This window comes from Anomalospiza imberbis, chromosome 3 (assembly GCF_031753505.1).
Source record: "Anomalospiza imberbis isolate Cuckoo-Finch-1a 21T00152 chromosome 3, ASM3175350v1, whole genome shotgun sequence".
Taxonomy (NCBI): domain Eukaryota; kingdom Metazoa; phylum Chordata; class Aves; order Passeriformes; family Viduidae; genus Anomalospiza; species Anomalospiza imberbis.
The window spans coordinates 55728732-55749280 of record NC_089683.1 but is presented as its reverse complement, the minus strand read 5'-3'; the positions used below and the strand labels follow the sequence as shown (position 1 = coordinate 55749280).

Genomic DNA, 20549 nt, shown 5'->3' with positions numbered 1-20549 from the left:
AAGCAAACTGGCATCAAGAGTGAAGCTAGGCAGAGATGAGAGGCATTGAGCTGCTTCTAAGCTAAAGCAGAGGCTTCGTGCTGGCACTGAGGCTGCCTCCAGCTGAAACTGATATACAGAAGAGTTTGTATCAATGGGATAGTAGCTGAAGTTGTAGGCTGGAAAATAACACAAAAGAGAAAACCTGTGGACAAAGAGAAGTTCGGAAGGAAGGGTTCAAAGTGCAGCCAGCTTTAGGCCAAATTCAGACTGCAAAGGCTTTAGCTTCTCCTGAATTTCAGCCATGATTAAGGACTGAAGAGGTTGAGCACTCATTTCATCTCTAGAGGAGAGTCACAGGCAACTCAAATCCCTGACATTTATGTCCACTGACATTTATGACTCTAAACAAATGACGTGGAGACAGGTTTTTTGAGATCGTCCATCTCACCTGGCTGCTCAGGGTGGCTCTCTTGTTGTGTTGCTTCTTCTGATAAACCCTTGCCATGAAAAATAGTCTGTGGTCAGACACCCACTCAGCTGGCTTTACATAGGCAGGCTCAGACCATCTCAGGTATGAAAGCTTTATTGTCCCAAAGACATGCCCTGACACAGTCTGGAAGTGATACACAATTCCAGTACAGTCACAGGGGTTCTTTCAAAGCCTCAGAGATCATTTGGAGTGTGTAATTCATGTCCCACTAGGATTTCAGTGGTTCCTGAATTTAGTCATCAACCTATTTGCTATAGAAAGGTCTAAGGAAAATGGGATTCACAGGAAGTCCTCAGCACTCCCCTAGACCTACTTCTATTCAAAGAAATGTCAGCAGTATTCAAGAAAGCACAGGGCATTTCCAAAGGTCCTTGTTCAGTCCCACTTTTGTGACACTGGAATAAGGTATTTTTCTTTCTTAAACTTGAACTTTCCCACACTGTTTTGTCAGTGGTGAAAAATATTGAGAGAATTTCATAACTCAAACTTTTAGGACATTTTTAAATTAGTTACCTAAAGGAAATTAGTGATATATGTTTTTCCTCTCAGAGAAAAAAAGAAAAAGACCTTAAAAATGGTATCTAATGATAACCTGAAAAATGTGCAAAGAATAAAAATCAGGTTTACAAGCAATTCTTAACAAGTGCCACTTCAATATATTTTTATTCCTTTAATGAGCTCATTTTTCAGTGACTTTTTTTATCTGATATTCCTGAAGGGTCCTTGGCATTCCTTGCATTTTTTTCCCTTTTTGCTTTCAGCTGCTTTATAGTGCCCTTTCTACTTCAATCTTTCATTGAGATGCTAAGTTGAGTGACATACTTTAATTAGGTGACATTTGTTGCTAAGGAGACATGCTTATTTAGACTAAATAAGAGGAGGTTACTTTAAAATCCAAATGCACTGTAAATGGTAGCTCTATGTCTGGAAGGGGACAAGAGTTTTATGGGTGAGGTCATTAGCATATTTCTCCTTTTATTTTGGAAAGAAACTTACAACAACACTCACTTTTTTGCTGCTCGACATAGCTCCAGTCTTGCCAGTCTGCCATGGTAATGAAATATTTTTCATAATTAATCAGTGAAAGTTGGTAGTACCTGGCAAGTGCTTTGATTTAAATCCTCTTGGAGTCAATGTTGCATTGGTATACAAGGACACATGCTTCTACCATGCTTATTTTGGCTTTTTGATTGTCCTAATTCTAGTAATGATAATATCTAAAATAAGTAAATAGTACATTTTCAGAGTACCCAGTGTGACAAGATCTTGTCTGAATTCCCTGTCTGGTAAAAGGAGTAGCAGATGGAGGACACACAATACTCATTATGGGAATATGTGTATAAGAGTTGGTAACTGGAGTAAGATTAAACCATCAAAGTAGGTTTCACATGTCAACACAAAGTCCACAGAGATATTAATGTGTTACAAATTGAGCCATTAAGAAACTCCTTCAAATAAAAAAAAAAATTGTATAACATAGTCAAAAGTAAGGGGCAAAGATTCATATAACAGATATTACTACAACAATATAAAATAATGTAGTCAATCAATACATAGCTGCACAGTTATAGAGACCTCCTGCAGAGAATAATGGATTATATACCAGATTCCAGAGAGTTCTGAACCATTCCACAGCTATTCCTCCTGAAGTGGAACCTTATGCATTTTAGAATAGTGCCTCTGATGAAATCTTGGTTCAATTTATGTATGTGAAAGTCCTATAAATCCTTGAAGACTTTTTCATCCTCCAAGAAAAAGAAGTTTAAAAGATTTGTTTTGAAGTGAGTTAAAATTAAATTAAATTTTCACTAAGATAAGAAAAATAACTTGCTATCTCGCTTAAAGAAGCTTTATCAGGACAGGAAATAAACCTTTTTTTATTGTTGTAGTAATAGAAAAGATAATAGAGATCATTACAGCCATCTCATGCTGCAGGTTTTTGTCTTTGACCTTGCCTTTTTCCTGGATAGCATGCTTTGCCCAGTGTGGACAAAATTGATTGCAACAAAATAGGAGGAAGAAGGAAACTTTTCCAGTCTGAGTTACAAGTGCCTTAAGGAGCTGGTGGTGCCATTGAACTAATCCAGCCAAGCATTTTGGGCTAGATGCACACTTACAATAGCAGAATTCATGCAACACTTTTACAATTCTTTCCTTGCTACCATGGTGACTACATGGTAGTTTAACTATTTGTGAATTATTCCATTCAAAATATATATTTTGAACTGAATCTCAGTTCAAAACCACCCTTGAGTATCTCAATGGCAGTCAGAATATACTTAATAATAAGGATAAATTTTTAAGTGCTTTGCTGATCTAGGTAAGAATATAGTCTCACTCATGTTTTTCCATGTGACACCAGCATGAATAAACCCAACAACAAGGATTACTTGTGAGCAGGGATCTGAAGATCAGACATTTAACCTTTGAAATGTGTTTCTTTTCATGGAATCAGTCCTTATAGGAACAGGTAAGTTTAAAATAGCAATCATATTTTATAATCTTCTTAAGGCTGGTATGTAATGTTTTGGTTCTTTTTTCAAAATGATGCAACAATAGACTTGCACATTCTCCCTCAGTCAATCTGAGTCTTTAATTGTCTGCCTTGTGATCAGCCACAGTTATGAGCCTATGCTGGTGAACTCTGCAGCCTCTAGAAATGAGGTTGAATATCTTATCCACTGACATGATGCCTTCTAGGTGAAGACATTTCTTGGGGAATTTATAAAAGAACAGATTTTTTTCTTTGTAGGTGGAGACAGCCATGGAAGCCCCAGAGGTTTTGGTCTGAGTAAGTTAAAAATGTCAGCCAATGTAAAACAAGGATGACAAGCACTATATGTTATTGCTTAAACATGCACTTGTAGATCTGTTTCTACCTGTCCAGTTTGCAAAGCTTCTGGATGGATGTCCAACTTCAACAGCATGTGAATGAGGTGTGGGTGAGGGGGGCAACTGGAGCCCAGGACTGGTACTCGGGCCAGCTCTGTCACCACTGGTGGCCATTACTGCATTAATTCAGCAAAACAGGATATTGTCCAAGAGAAAAACGGAGTGTCCCTTCCTTTAGCTAAGTTTCACAACATCTAGGACTATTAATCATGAAATCTCGGAAATGGGAGTGGATATTTCTCTAAGAAAATTAAGGAAATTATCCTGGTTTCCCACACCCTGACAAATATCTGAGGGAACTGCTTACTCAGAAAAAGACAGGGTAAAGAGTGCATCTACTCTTAATGGCAAATTATATGAACTCTTTTGTAGAAAATTTGAAATGTCATGAAATGAAATGAGTTCTAGGAGAATGAGCAAAAGGATTTTATCTTAATAAAGTTTAAGGCATCTAGATAAAACTGTGTCTTGCAGATTCCCCTCAGACATTTCACAGTGTACCCTTTTGTTTGAAAAAGTTTGCAGAAATTGTTAAACTATTAACCCAAACCCAGTACAAATGAAGTTAATTGGGTAAGATAATAATAGCGAACAATATAGAACAATATACAACTAAAAAAAAAAAAAAGATATTATAAAACTAGTTTCTTACTGAGACAAAAAATAACTTGTGTTTGCACTGCACCAAAGAAAATGAACTCTGATTGATACTAGATGCTTCAAATACATCAAAAAAGGATTTGTGCACATTTTAATGCTCTCCTGAATGATGTGAGCTCTTGTCCAGCAGGTCTTACTGCTGGTGTCTTCTCTATACTTTCTTAAGGTCTATTTGAGCAATGCCAAGAGACAGGGAAGATGAAACTGCCACCACTCCTGTGCCTTCTCTCACCTCTATTTCTCTTTCCCTAAAAAAGAAGACTTCAGTCTACATCTCTACCTTACTATTTCACTTAATATACACAATTATATCTCAAAAATTAATTCGATAAAACAGTTACATGCCTGTCCATGTCTTTAGTCTAATTTAATTTAAAACTACCATAGAAAAATACTCCATCTTGAATAAAATTCAGGATTTTATTCACCCACCCACCCTTCTTCCAACATCCAAACCCACCATCCCAGAGAGAGGTTAAAATAATTATATAGCAATTTCCTAATATGGCCTTAGGGTCAACAGATTCAAGTTTCTTCTAAGATCAGATACAAATCTTGTCCTAAAACACTGACTGAAACTGTACTCCTCTCTTTAAAATTCTGAGGTGTGCGTTCAAATCCCTGAGCAGATTTTAGTGTTGTGGTTACAGGCAAACAGGGAGATTTCTGACAGCCAATGCTACTCTAGTTCTCTTAGTGGGAAACACAAGTACATTCAGAGTCCTCACTCCCACATGTGTTGACTCTATTGACTTCACTTGGACAATTCCTGGTCTACTCTGGCACTGGCAAGGTCAGTACTGAGCTCAGGACTCTGCAAAAGCAGAAATTTGGTCACGGTCTTTTCCAGAACCACAGCAAAAGTTAGCATTTATTACACCGGCGTCTCTCAGCTAGATATCTATGCCTAGAGTGCACTACACAAAACCCTTACAGTAGGGCCTGACCTTCCTTCTGTCTCTCTCTATACGCACAACTATGTAAAGCCAATTCTACCAATTATGTGGGTGGAGAGTAATATGCACCTGCTCCTAGTATTTCCCTGTGTTATTTACCCCTCTACCATTAGCATTGGTACAAGGGGATGGCTACAATACTACTTCTTCCTGTAGAGAATTTTCTTTTTAATTTGCTTTTAACTGCTAACTTTAGGACCAAAAGCTTTTGAAAGTCCAGCTATGAATGGAGTTCAGGTGCTGAATCAGACAACCATATGTGAAGATGGGAATGAATATGGGAATGCCTAAAAAATTTCACTTGGGTGTCAGAATGGGCAGCATCTCCTAAAGAGAGCAGATGAAGGTTTAGGACAGCTAGATTGCTTCCAGCCTGTCACTGACTCCATTAGTGTGAGTGCCAATAACTCTCTGCTGAACGCAGTGCAGAAAAGCCATGTAAATACACAGCTCATCTTGCAGTTCTACTTTTGGACCCAGGCTGGAGATTTATCTGCAATGCTGATTCCTTTTTCTTTCTTATGATGAAGTCAGGAGAGAATTGCCACCCACTCTGAATCATAACACAGTAAACCTCGAAGTCGTGACAAAGAAATGGACATCAGGACTTATTTTCCAATTGAGAAAGAGAATGATAGACTACCAGAGAAAGGACTGTGACTGTGATAAGATTAGATCAAAACAGTATCCACAGTTTGTCCTTGCTTCCATTAAAAAACAGTCAGTGAATAATACTTGGCTGGAAAAAGACATTAACTGCTGGTAATTCCGTGGTTCTGCTTGGCCACAAGTCTATTAGAGCTCCCAAAGGCAGCTGTTTTCATGGAAGTTGTGGTTCCTCACCCTTGTGAGCACATTGACAGTACATGGATCTCACTACCCCACTCGTGTCTTTTCTGTGAGGTGAACACAAAGGGCTTGGAAAACACACTTAGGATAGCTTTGGAGGTTATTTTGCTTGGATAGGATAAAAGCACAAGAAGAAGGCGTCTCAAGGATCATTGCCCTTTGCTCAGGTGGTGTGTTTAGTTATGTGCTGTCATGCATTTGCAAGTTGTCCTGGAAGAGTCTGGCCAGCTACAATTCAATCATACTTTTGTAAGGTATTTTTTTGCATATTGCGTATTATTCCTGTTTGGAATATGTGGGTACCATTAGCATTTCTCCACAAAATTTTGATTAAATGATGTGCTTTTTAAACTAAAGGCCATGTCTTGTAATGATGGTGCCTGTCAGATAAAACACATAGAGAATTTCAAAGGAAAGTCACACATCAAAGCTTTAAGTCCATTTCTCTCATTCTGTGCAAGTTCTGTTCAGTCGGGTTTTGAAGCGTATTTTTATGAAAGCATTAACTTCCTTTATCTAAATCAGGCAAAATTCTCCACAAATATGACTGTTCTTCTGAACTATTCATTTCCTACCTGTTTTCTGTGCTTTTAGAGCTCTTCATGTCTGCTGTCTCGGTGAAAAGACTGTCACGTAGTGCAAGGTTTTCCACAGTTTTGAAAGCCCGTATAATCTTCTGACCTAAAAAATCTTAAGCAAACATATATTTTCAGCATTAAAATGAATAGCTAAAGCTAGCATCCTACAAATTAGCTAGACAATTCACATCACAGAGCTGCTGTTTAATTCTGTGTTTGTAGTCTGTTCACATGTGTCTGCCAACACATATGAACCCATTTAATAGATGAGATTTGAGTAAAACAGCATCAGATAAAGCAAGAAGAGTATAGGTAATTCATCATTAATGTAATACCAATAGGATGCTAATATTTATTTTTATGACGTTGGAAAACAGAAAAAAATTCTGTTGCATCTTAAAGTCCCTTGTACCTTTATGATCAGTCCTAGTTCCTACACTCTTGTGCCTGCAAGCATGAGGATAAGCAGCAAAATTCCCACTGATGGCTACCAGACAGACCCATGGCTACGCAAGAATGCCTGACACTTTTATGTTTTAGTAGAAAAACATCCCAAACAACCATTTGTATGGAAACTTGTTATAACATTTTGCACATCACAAGTTTGTCCAAAGTCTGTTGCTTCTTCAGCTGTTGTTGCATGTCACCACCTAGACAGAATGTGAGGGAAAAGCTACACTGAAGTTTCTAAAGATCAGAACTCAGTTTTGGGAACCCCTGTATCACCAGTCTAAGAAATCACTCTAGGAAAAAGTTAGCTCCTATGGGAATTTTTAGTATCAAAATAATAGAAACATGGTCCTGGAAATCTCATTTTAGCCATCAACCAACTCTAATATAAACTAAATCCTATGTACATCTTCTCATAATATAAAAAAAATCCCAGTGTGTCTATATTTGTTTCTTCACATCCCAGAAGTCCCTTCCAACCTGAATTACCCTACGACCCCATGAACTTGATGCCTAACTCACATGGGTACAGCAAGTATTCCACAAAGCAGACTGTCCCTCTCCCTGAACAATGGGACATGCAAAAATCATACCTAATGCAGTGCTATATTGACAGAAAAAGCAGTGGAAATAAACATTTTCTTTTGAAAAGCTGCCCCCGCACACAGCAGGTCCCTTCTGCAAATACACGGGCAAAGGCACTCCCTGCAGGGGAAGGTGCTTGTCCTTGACCCTGGGTGACAGCTTCTATGCAATCCACAGGAAGCCTGGATGTTTAAAAGCAAGGTATTAGAATATTCATTGCTGTAGTCTCCAAATTTTTTTTTTCTTTAATATACTTTTTCTTCAGTTTGCTTGCTTAAAATGATGGCTGAGATCCTGAAGATAAACTGTGGCCTCTTTTATGTCTTTCCAGAAGTGGATCTCTTTGGTACAGGAAAACACTTTCCTATTGGAAATGCAAGGGAAATTCTAAATGTTATTTTGAAATCTGGCCATTGGGCCCCTAAAGCAAAGGATAAACTAGAAGAATGGGAGAATTATGAATTCTGTAGTTAACTACAGCTCTTCAAACCGTACAACTCTGGTTTCCTTGCCCTGTTCTTGAATTTTAAAGATTAATAAACACTAAAAACACCCAGTAAAATAATCAAGCCATGGGATAGAAGCCTGATGGACAAAGGTAGCCAGATCTAGTTCCCACCCTTGTCAAAAACAATAGGAAATCCATTTCAGACATGAAAATAAACTTCTGCAGAGTAAGTCTGATCCAAGGCCAGAATGAAATATGGTCTGTTCACAAAGGTTTGTGTTTGCCAAGTACCTTTTCAAGCAAGGTCTTCTAAGCAGCTAAAAAGGGAACTAAAAGTGCTGAAATACAGAATAATACATCTAGGATAGGAAAATATTTTTCTTCATGCTAATATCTGAAAATGGAGTAGAGTTACATTACCTTTGCTTGTTTGATGGCCACTTTCTTTTTGTTAGCCTGTATTCTTGTGCCAAACCAAAATTCTAGTTTGACAATATGAAAGATCTGTGACAATACTGACCTAGGGCACTGCCTTCCACAGAGTGACGACCACGTTTCAGAGGTTTCAGTGCTTTCATAAACAAAGGAAAATGTGAGGAAAGGAGGAGCTGCTCAAACCTTACACTTCTTTTGTACTGCTCAGCATATCCTTAAAGAGCCTCTGGCATTTCTGCAGATCCTCTTACACCAGTGTTTGGGCTTGCCAGAGGCTGAAGGTAACTATTCTACTGATCCCGGACACAAAAGGATAATTTGTCCATTTTAATCAGCAAAATAAGGGTTGTAGTACAAAAGCCTGAGGAAAATAATCAGGATAACAAAGCTATGTTGATTTCTCAGTGAGACACAGTCTCACAATCAAATATGAAGTCACAGACTAAACAGGTATTTCTTACTCATTAGGCCCATGCAGACTTCTTTGACTACCACACTATTTACTTTACAAAACTTTGATTGGTGCACTACTGTTTTCTCACACATGATTCCTGGCATTTTCCTTCAAAATATTGCAATTTCTTCTATAGAGAAATAGGAAAGATGTTGCCAGAGGGAAAGGGCTAATTTATTCTTTTTAACTGGTCTTTTTGGAAAATTAATGTAATTTTTAACACTTACCAAAAAAAAAAACTGATGATGATGCACCACAATGGACAAATTACAGGTTCATCAGAATATTGAAAAAACCACTGAAAGGCTGTCTATTTTGCTAGGCAATTATAATAACTTTTAAAAAAATATGCCAAAATTAAGAGTGATTCCCCAGAGATTTAGTGCAGTCTGGAAATGTATCCAAAACAGGGAGTGCTTTGTCCACACCCCACAGGTTGGTACAGCTAATTTCTTTCTGAAATCAGATTTCACAGTGCAGCGAAAGCACAGAGTTCCTTTGGAAAGACCCTGAAAACTGAATTACATGTCATGCATGACCAATGTTAATTTTCTTACTCAGTGAAGCAAAATTCAATCTATTTTATGCCCAAAGACTATCATATTTCTGAGGCACACTTATCTTGTCATCAGTTCCTATTCCATCAATACTGGCATGTGTGCTGGCTTCCATAGTCCATGAGGTAATTGACTATAAGGTGAATTAATTATTAAAAATATCTCTACATTATAAAGTTATAGCCTGACTAAATTTAACTAAATTACAGAAATTTAAGTACACCAGAAAATGGTGTGGAGAAAGAGCAGCAATTCTCTCCCACAGTGGACTTTGCCATTTCCATATCTGACTACAGTCTCATTAGAAAGTCTTGTGAAACTGAATAATCAGGAGAAGAGCCACCAAAGCACAACAAACCAAGTAGTCAGGGGAGCAGGAAAGAGGCCTGCAAGCAGCCTGGCCTGCTTGGCTTCAGCCAGAAGCATTTCCAAATGCCTGATGTCTTTTCCGTTCTGACTGGTCAACAAATACCAGAGGAGCTGATGTTGCAACTGAGTATTTCTCTGCCTAGCTCTAATCATGTCAGAAATTAGTGTTTCTGGACCAAGAAAAATATTAATTAGTTTTAAATGCAGGATGCTGGTCTGAGCAGTCACCTTGGGTACACTTTCAAAGACATGGCTTTATTCAGACAAACACTATATATACGCCTATGTCCCGTTTCCATCAACACTTAAACACATATTTTAAACTGAGTACATTCTTGACTTTTTACTGAGTATCACTAAGATGTGAGAGCAATCCCTATCTTAGGTTTCCCAGACAGCTCCATCACACCTTTAGAAAACTGGTAAGGAAATATTCTGAGCAGAAACTGCCTATCATCTGTTCTGCCAGCCTGTGGGACAGCAAAAACAAATGTTGAGAAAAGACTATCAAGTTCCTCATTTGATCCAAGGTTAGAATTTGAGCTGGACTGATTGGAACAATCCAATCTCTTTGAATTGTTCTGGCTCTGAAGACCTGCATTAGTAGAAATGAATGAAATGAAAAATGAAATGCTTTTGTTCAGTGAAAAAATAAATGTGTCTTATACAATATTGCTGCAGTGAGTTACTACAGAACAACAGAAAAACTGAGAGTTACCACTAGGATTTCCTAGCCTGGAGTACCAATTACTGGAGTGGATCTCAAGTTTTAACCAAAAAATAGTGCTGTCACCTAAATTAGGGGTCCTTACTTGGGCCATCAAAGGCAACTCAGGGGAAATTTATTTGGCATGCAACTTCACTGTTCACTGCTTTCAGTGTCTCCAGACTTTTTTGTTTTTTGTTTTCACTAAAGTCTACATTGAATTTAATCTTGCACAATGTATTTCAAGTTTCTGGAGGTAGGGCTGAGATGCACAGCATTTTACTGCCCATACCAGTACAAGCAGACATAGGGTGTATTTTAAGGATGTAATAGTTGTGAATATTTAATCTTGCACTGGAAACAGCATTTATTTTTTCACATGCACTTGGAAACTTGAATAAAACTCAACTTGAGAAGGGTCTTTCTGTAGTGGTCACAGTTAGAGGGTAGTACTCTTACAGAAAGAACAACATTGTCTCTACCCACAATGACTCAGAAGTGGAATGTCAGATGGTTGCAGACTGTCCAATCTCACAATTTGTGAGAAGGCTGCATTGTATTTTCATTTAAGTATATGCTTTCCAAACTGTGGGGACATCAGCTGTCTGCTACAGCCTGGACTGCCTCATTAATGTGAGTTGGGAGAAGAAAATTCCACCCTTTTGCCAATGAATTACACAAAGAAAATGGAATTCTGTTGTGGGCCACCTCAGAGTATTTTTTTTTTAAATCCCACCCATGGAGTGGTTGTATGAACTGGTGGCAGTCAGTACCTGCAGAGTTAAGGCCCTCCTTAAGCCATGTTCAAAATACCTAAATTAATGGATTCAGCATGGAGAAAGGAAAATCCAGAGGCTGGGAGGATTGTGAGGTTTGCATCTTTTGAATATTTTTATTCTGGACAATTTGTTCACAACTGCAGCATCTCAAGGCCAAGTTATCTGGTTTGCTTCATTCATCTTGCATTATACAAAGTGAATGTATGCCAGGCAGAGGGATTCACTGCTGTGGAACAAGCCTAGGTAGTCCCTGGCCACTTCAGGAACTGTTGGAAGAGCTCTGCCCTCTGTCCCTCACACCTGTGTCACCTCTTGCTTTCCTGAACATTCATACCCTGCAGTAAAGGAAAATAGAGCACAGATTAATATTTCCTCTGTGTTTTCTATTTAGATAAATTCAACAGAAGAAGAGGGTAATTTTATAGGGAGTAAGTAGGAGCTTTGCCTTCTCACAGCCAAAGAAACCTCCATTTTACAGGTCACAGCTGCATGGAGCACTTCTTTGGCATGACAGTTCCTCAGCATTAACTCTCACTTCTGCAGGAAAAGGATGTAAAGAGCTGCTTTTCCATGAGATGAATGTCCTGCCCAGCCATGCCATTTTATATATCTGGTTCCTTCCTCTGCTTTTATTCATTCAGGGTTACCCTTCTCCTAGTCATCCAGGAAGTTAGTACAAGAATAATTTTCCTAATCCATCTCTTAGACTACTGTCACTTCTTCCTTGGAATTAAACTATTTTTCTTCACTCTTTCACATCAGAGGAAAACTTCAGGCTCCACACTACTTAGTTCCTATATCTCTTCCTATTTCACCTATACTGATAGTTGATGTCCATCTTTTACAGTCACTTAACTCTCCATATTTCAGATTTCAGATACAGTCTCAAAAACAAAGCAAATTTACAGGTCATCTTTGAATCCCTACTGAAATCTCTCTTTTGATATGATGCCTGAGAAAAACTTGACAAAATTCAGGCTACTGTAGGGTTGAGACAGCCAAAATAGTTGAACATACCTGCAACCCGTCTTATCCAGGTCTGTTATCTTCTCTTAAAAAGACCTTAAATTTCTGGAATAATCACCCCCTTTTGACCTTGCCTGACAATATTATCCACATTACTTTGATAGTCTAGGACTGTGGCTCCTAGGCACAATGCAGACATCACTTCAAAAAGGTATTTTTAGTAAAAGTATTAGGGGGTTTATAGCTCACTTTCCCATTACAGTTTGCCCAGGCATTCAGGAAGTTCCTTTTGTCTATCACATGCTTAAATTTCCAGAACAGTATTGCTCATGACTCACAATAATAATAAACAAATGTCATAAATTAATTAATATATTTTAAAACTGGGGCTGTAGTTTCCTCAAATTTTTCTAGCTCAAATATTTACAGGTGCATGCAGAGACTGACTTTCCCTAATTAAAGCTCATAACAAAAACTTCTTACGGTAAAGAGTACAATTTTACTAAATATGTGGGGAATTAAAAGGTCATCCTACCAAAGTCTTTAAAAATTGTGTCAGTCATTGATGTAGTCAATACACTTTGAAGTGATTCCAGCAGAACTTGGATATCTTTAGAAAATTATTGGTTTTATTCAAATCATACTTCACAAATCTTTTCTATAAGAGATATTAGCACACCAGACACACTGAGAAATGACATCCAAGAAGACAGCCTGTGTGGGTGAAGTGGTGCCTTGCTTTTTCTTCTGCTGAGTGAAACAATATGGATATAGACCTCACAGAAAGAAAAATGTCATGTTCATTGAAAATTTGCTAAAGCTGTGCTGTCTGGTCCTAACATTCCTTTCCCAATACTGAGCTTTTCCCACCTCTTAGAAAAAGAATAAAATAACTAACCCATTCCCTGCCAGATTAGAAAACAAGCACCCTGGACTGCCAGGCTGGCAAAAAGGATATTCCTTGTCAATTCTCACACAATTCCATCTGAACAGGATGTTAAAAAGAAAGCTGTTCTGTATGGAGGCTACCTCTGAGTTGATGACAATTCATTTCTGACGTCATATATACTCAGTGTGGGAGATTTAAACTGAAAGTAAAAGAGTAGAGTCACAAAATCAATAAGGCTGGAAAATTGCCATCTTCATACCACTGTGGTGAGGGCATCTGTAGAAAACAGAACCAAGGTCCCTCTTTTTCTCATCCAGCTCAAGGCAACAAACAAGGAGTAGTAAGCAATGAGCAGTTTTTCACTGAAGCTGAATTCTTGCCTCTGGAGCTTTATTTTACCTTCTACCTCATTCTTAACTGTTTGGGGGGAGAAGATTAAAAGTAAATGATACTTCAGCATGCAAGTGATAGAACTATGACATAATTTTTGGACAGTCATATGATATCTATTTCCTGTCCTATCTCTTAATTGTCAGGGTCTCTTTGATGACTGACTTTTAAGGGCAGAGCCTGTCTCTCACCATGTATTTGCACACAGCTTAGCAATGCAGGCTTCACTTTGGATCAAGGCCTCTAAGTACTACCATCATAAAAATAGCCATTCTCAGAGAAACAAAAATCAAACACGAAACTGTGAGGAGATGAAAGAACACATGGTTTTCTGGTGACTCGTTTTGCACAGTTCTGAACATGTAGTTTTATTTTGCTCTCAAAGGCCAAGTCGCACATGGTGCTCTCCACAGACGAGCAAGGATGCCAACACAGAGGTATAACCTACAACAGAACTCAGGGCAAGCGTTTAGGACTGGGCTGCTTTTTCTCTCTTTTTCCTTCACCAAGTACTGCATCATTAAACAAGCATTTCTGCCTGCAAGTTATAAATAGGCACTAGTGACTTATCATCTTCTTGCTCACTGGGAAAGAATGTGGATCAGCTAAAGAATGAGACACCCAGGAAAGCTGCTCAACAGCAACAACAATTTTTTGTTTAAAAACACTCTCTCCCAGAGTCAGCAGCATACATTCTTTGGGAATGAGTTTCTTGACCTGGGAAATTACATGATGCTTTATATACAAAAATATTAAGAGAGGATTATGTCACTGGTAAAAATGTGCTGAAATGAGGCCTTTCCTTTTTTCAAGCCTTTAAAGGAGCTTTCCAAGCTTACCAAAATGGTGCAGTCATGCTGCTGACAGGCTGCCAAGTTCACATAAGAGCCATTACAAGGGCACCTTCAAAGCCAGCACACTGATGGACCTCTCATATAAACTGCGAGGTGTGTCAGACTTCACATTACCAACATGGAATCTCAAAGTCCAGAAAGAATTATCCTTCATTCTTGTATTGCAAGGTGAATCTCAAAATAGCCATAAACCAGGACTCCAGAAAACATGGAGATGATTAGAGAAAGAGAAATCATCAAGAAAAGGCACTGGACAAGGATCAACAAGATATAGGCCAAGATCTACATAGGTATTTAGGTTCCTATCATTCATCTGTTTCACGGTGAGCATTGGTGCCTAAAAAAGAGTTACAGTCTTAAATTCTTTTGTAGATTTTTTCCCCTCTGTTTTATTCCCAGGCTTATTCAGCTGACAAAACAATTCACCTCCCAGTGGACAGTTCACATTTCCTAACTTGCAAAACATGTACATAGCACATATGTATCAGAAGTGCATTTTCACAGACTCAGTGTCATGATGAGAAGGATGACAGAATATCCCCAGGCAAAAAAAACATTTTGGTCCAATAATTGAACACTTGTTTTGCTCATGCTGCAGGAAGTATTAATGTTTCATCAGATTCTTCCAATGAAGCAAGGTACCAGATTTTTCAGTTCAGATGCAGCTGTAAGTGATAGATGAGACAAGGAACTTCACTTAAGAGGAGGATAAATTTATTTAAATATTATCTCTTTGGAGACAAATTCCTTTCATCCCTCTATACAGTAAGCACCTAACTCAAATTGATTCTGCTTTATTCAGAGTTCCTGGGCAGAATCTTTATCATCCGAGATCTTAGGACCACAAAAACAAACAAACAAATAAACAAGCAACAAACAAACAAAAAACCCCAAAAAACCCAAACCATTATATATTAAAAAATGTGGCCAGGATTTGACCTTAAATGGAGTAAAGAATGACAAATAAAAAATGAAAAATTATAATCCTCTTCAGCTTTGCAGTTTGTTTCTGCAGAGTAATTTATTAATTATTTTAAATTTTAGGAATGTCTTACCTAAAGCATGCACAGAGCCAAAAGACAGTGCTATTTTTAGAGTGATATTTCTCAGCTTGTTTTGGCAGGGTAAAACTAATGTATCTGAAAGACTTGCATCCTCCGAGATTATAAACTTTGAGAACACACAGGTCAGGCCCTGTCTTCAGGCAAGTTTGGCAGACATCTACTCACAGGACAAAGCTTTCCAGAAGGAAACTTACTGCAATAACATATTTGTTATGAATGGAGTAAGTGTCCAGGACAAAGTGATACTCACCATTGCTCAGGGTTCTGTAAAACCATTAGTATAGATTGCTCCATCCTTTTCAGTGTTTCCTGAGTCAGTTGCTAGAGCAATCCATCCCCTTAGACATTAAAACAAATAATGCTGGAGATCTATTTTCTTCCACTAGTACCACAGAACTCTTTCTGGATATCAACAGGTACTGTAAAAAACTGCTCTGGTTTCAAGTTCAGTGCAATTGCAGAGGAAGGGATTATTAAGTGAAAATGATCACTCAATCATCGATAACTGTCCCACATACAAATGAGCTAGATGGCAACAAGAAATGTTCTTCACCATATATGCTGAAACTGCATCTAGCAGATCTTCTGCTTCTAGTAGGAGCCATGGCACTGTGCAGCAGCCTCAGCATGAAGATTAGAAGCACCCACTGGGACATAATTCCCACCTTCATTTGTAATCAGAAATCACCTAGTCACTCTAGAAGCTGCCCAGCCTTCTACAGGGCCTTTGCTTCCAACACACTGCTTTGTGGTAGTAGGTAAAACTCTGAGTCCACTTAAGAGTTCAGAGAGTAACAAGAGATGAAGTGGCTTAGTCAGTGTGGCAGCTAGCAGACCTTTGTTTTAAAGAAGCAGAATTCTAATCCTGATTTTACTGTGAACTGTGCTAGAACAACAAAACTTTTGTTTTGATTTTTGTTTTAATACTAGAAGAGACATTTTCTAAAAAAAACATAGCTGCAGACAGGAATCTGGACAAGGTATGGTAGAATTACACAAGCAGACTGACTTACATCAGACTTACAGAACTGCTCCCAAAATGTGTACACACTTATTACACTTGAAAGGTCTGGACATTGATCTCCATTTCAATTTAAACCACAGCCAGGGTCTAATTTCCCTTTCTTCACATTTTATATTTTCAAAACCAACTCAGCAAGTTCTCATCCACCCTCGCACCTGGGGAGAAAAAAACCAAAAAGGCAAGAGAACCAGCCAAAGGGAAACAGGAGTGCTCCTGGGCCGCTAAATGACCTTGCTCCTATAGGGGAAAAAAGGTTGACCTACCCCTAGAAGGTGTTGCCACTACAATTCCTACCATCCTAAACAATTCCATACATTTAGGATGCTAAGAAGAGAACTGATACTCTCTGACAGTACAACATGCTGACATAGACATGTTATGTAGTCCTTTGTTGGTAAGGATCTGACAGAATACTCTTTAATATATTGGGATATCTTCACATGCATCTTCTCTTGGCCATGTAGTAGAGGGTCCTCTGACCAACTATACCCTTTCGAGTTCTTAAGCTTGTTATGAATCTCATAAAATAAGTTTTTGAAACATTACTAGAAGACTCGTGCTGTTTCTTTGCTTTTGTTGTTGTTTATTCAATTTCAGAATTTGTATTTTTTAAAATACAAAGAAATAGGAAATAGCGAGAAATGGGTGCAGCCTTTTGTGCATCTGTTCCACAGCTCCGAAACAGATATAAACCAGATGTAGTTTGGAAACTGAGCACTTACAGAAGTACAGGAGTAAATTCAAACCAGCATATCAGCTGGTTGCATTAATTATCTTTAGGTCAGCCTAGTATTGATATAGTCAAAGCTTCCTTTAGTTTTGTATATGTTCCCCTTTTCAGAGTACTCAGACAAGATAAAGAGTCTTAATCTGAGTTTACCTGTAGTTTCCAAAGATTTTAATGCATCTCCACTTTATCAAAGCAGAATATGTTAAAGGGTGTCCATGAAATGAAGGTTTGGTATTGCACTTGTCAGAATCAAAGGCAAACTGGTCAACTTTTACTTAATTTAATGAATTACCAATTAACAGAAATTTTTTAATCACTGATCCAGATATCAGAAAATAAAAGAGATAGTATAAACAATTAAAGACTCAAGTAAACATATTTTCCTCTCCTTCCTCAGGCTCATCTTAAGTCAAACACCTATCCTCCTTAATTCTTAGTCTCAATTTCCCTTATTCTTGCTGCAGGATGTTCTCAGTCCACCCCAGTTCCTGCAGTGAAGCAGTGGGTGGTCCTGGAAGTTGGATTGTGTTCATAACAACTGCTGCCTGTTCCTCTGTGCTCATTGGCTTCTTTCTTCTCCATGGTGCCTCTCACTGGTTTTTTTCAACTGTGCTGATGCTTCATACTGGCTTTTCAGGATCACCTCCTCCAATCTCAAGAACTGCCCATTCTGAAATGAAAGAAATCATGAAAGGTGACAGAAGGCCTGAATGGATGAACAAGAATATCCTGATCAGCCTCAAATATAAGAGTGCAAATATAAGAGGTCAAGGCAGGGACAGGTGACACAGAGGGAACACAGAGACATTGCTGTATTGTTCAGGGATGGGATTTGTAAAGCCAAAGCCCACATGGATTTCATTCTCATGAGAGACATGAAGGCAACAAAAAACACAATGGAAAATGTGGATCTACTGCTGAATAGGACTGCTACCCTTTGCCAAAAGACACAGAAAAGTACATGGTGTTTGGGTCTTCTTCACTTTGCTCTTTACTGGTAGAAGCAGCCTTGAGGAATACCAGATTCCTGACATTACTGCTCAGGGAAAGTCTACTGCAAAGAAGACTTACCTTTGGAGGATGAGGATCAAATCAGGGAATTTCTAAGCAAACTGGACAAGCGTAACTCTACGGCACCTAACAGGATACACCCACAAATGCTGAGGGAGCTATGCAGAGTCATTGCAAGGGTACTTGCCCTTTACAGATCTTGGTGATTAGGGAAAGTTTCTCATGATTAGAAGAAAGGACATTTCAATTTTATCATCTCTCTATGTGACATATTCCTCCAGGGGCATTTATAAATATATATATATATATATATATATATATATATATATATATATATAAAGAAGAAGCTGATGGGTTGGAGTCCCAGTGATTAGACTCCAACCAGGACCAGAGCCTCAATGCAGTTGTGGATTGTTCGAAGACTGAGTGTTGTCTGCTCTCTGTTTCATAATTGAACTGTGTGAACAACAGGCTTGCACTCTCTACAAAGAATTAGAGTATGAATTGTCTTTTCTTTCTCCAGAATAAATTTGGTTTGAAAAGTCAGTAAAGTGCACAAGGTAAGTGACAGCATCGTCACTCTTTAATCCCTTTTGTAATCCTTATGAAGATTCCACCTGAATTACAGATGGAGGAAAAAAGAATAAGCATTTTCTTGGAACTTTGTGTAAACTTTTCAGTAAAAGGATTTTAATTGATCATGAAAAGAATATATGAAATTAAAATAGTTAAGAACTGAGGAAAATCACATTTGTTTCACATAAAATGAAATGAGAAAGTGAGGTAGGAAGACATTTCTTAACACTATAAGAATGCTATTATGACTGACTACCCACATTTAGAAGTGGTAAACACTGTAGAGTGAGAAGAATTGCATATAACTGCAAGCAATGTTATGACATTGAGCAATGCGCAGTGTTGGCTACATATCTGGAAAACAGCCCTCTTCATCAGAAAATCTGCTGTAGAACAGCAGACCTAACTCCACCTTAGTTTTCTGTAAGTGTTCCAGTGTCAGGCTAAGGAGAGTTTTGGGTGATGTACCATACCCAGGATACACTACTGGCAGAAGGATATTCTTGTTCCTGAGTAATGTCACCTGTTCAATTTCTGTATAATTGGTCCCTGTCTCCTGATACTTCATACATCTTCCCATACATTTCCATTCAGCAAGCTGTGTCTTAAAACCAGTTTGGTTCCTTGCTCCAGACTCATCATAGTCTGCTAAAACTTTGCAGTACTGCCAGTTCTTTCAGTTTCTAACCCAGAGTGTGATTCATAGTCATATTAAAAAAAAAAAAAAATCAGTGCAACATGGTCTTTAAGCTTAGAGTGTTACTTCCCCTGCTTTCCTTTACTCATCAATGTACTTAGGGAGTGCAACCCATGCTTTCTTTCACTGTCCTTCTTAGTCTCTACCTTGCAAGACAGAACTCTCATCCACTGGCCATTTAAATCATCCTCTCTGCATGTTTTGTTTAAATTTGCTTTGCTGAAGAAAATGAATTAGGAAATGTATTTAACCAGAGGCTAAATTCCCAGTGATGCTTTGGGCTCATCTCCATACTATGCTGAAAATATCATATCTGATAAATCCTAGGATAACATGTGACTTGTTCAGGACTGGTCCTGTCTGTGTTTCACAGTCATCCTCTGACTGGCTAATACCTTAATCTGCTGTAGCATACACTCTATCTTGACTTCCAACAAATGTACTCCCAGTTTCCAATGGAAAATTTTACTATATACTTCTAGGTGTGTAACTCCTGCACTTTGATGATTTAAATTCAGGACAGAGATCTAAATCATTTAATAAACAGAACCCTGCTGCTACAATATTTCTCTCTTCCTTGAGAGTAGTTAGCTTTTTCCTTTTTACAGAGAAAAAGCATGACCTAAACAGAAATACAAAGCATTGCATGTTTGCATGACCTCACCCTACTCTTGTCTCTTTGGAAAGTACCCTACACTCGACATGCATTCCAAGTATACACTGCTTTGCAAATGTTTTTTTATTCCCTCTTCCCAGAACTTATTTTAAGCCACTAGTTCATAAACAAAGGTCACAACCTTACTTTTATGCACAAGCTTGCCAGTATAATTGAAAGTGGGGTCATGACCCCAGAGGTGGGTCTTGACAGACAGATGTTCTGAGAATCAAAACCCTTTCTGACCTCTTTCAACACCATTAAAGTCTCTAGTAGTGTGAAGCACATAATGAATGCAGTGGGGGAAGATGAACCTCCACTTACCATTACTCGAGCAGTTGTGATGAGATCTGAAGCTCTCAGCCTGAGCAGTAGTCACATTGCTGGGTTCATGACATAACTCCGAAGTGTTTGCCCAGTGTGCAATTAAAAATACAATCTTCTTTGTTTCCATACAGGGTGTTTTTAAGCAAGTACAATGAAAATAATAAAGGAAAGATCTT

The 20549-nt window shown here is 38.3% G+C and overlaps 1 long non-coding RNA gene across 1 annotated transcript; it reads right to left on the bottom strand.

The window, feature by feature from the left end:
• Positions 1-11289: 11289 nt before the first annotated feature.
• LOC137470801 (uncharacterized) lies at positions 11290-15129 on the bottom strand. The gene is made up of 2 exons (XR_010997254.1): positions 13305-15129; positions 11290-11525 (listed from the first exon to the last, which is right to left on the bottom strand). It is a non-coding gene; the product is annotated as an uncharacterized lncRNA (long non-coding RNA).
• Positions 15130-20549: the final 5420 nt, after the last annotated feature.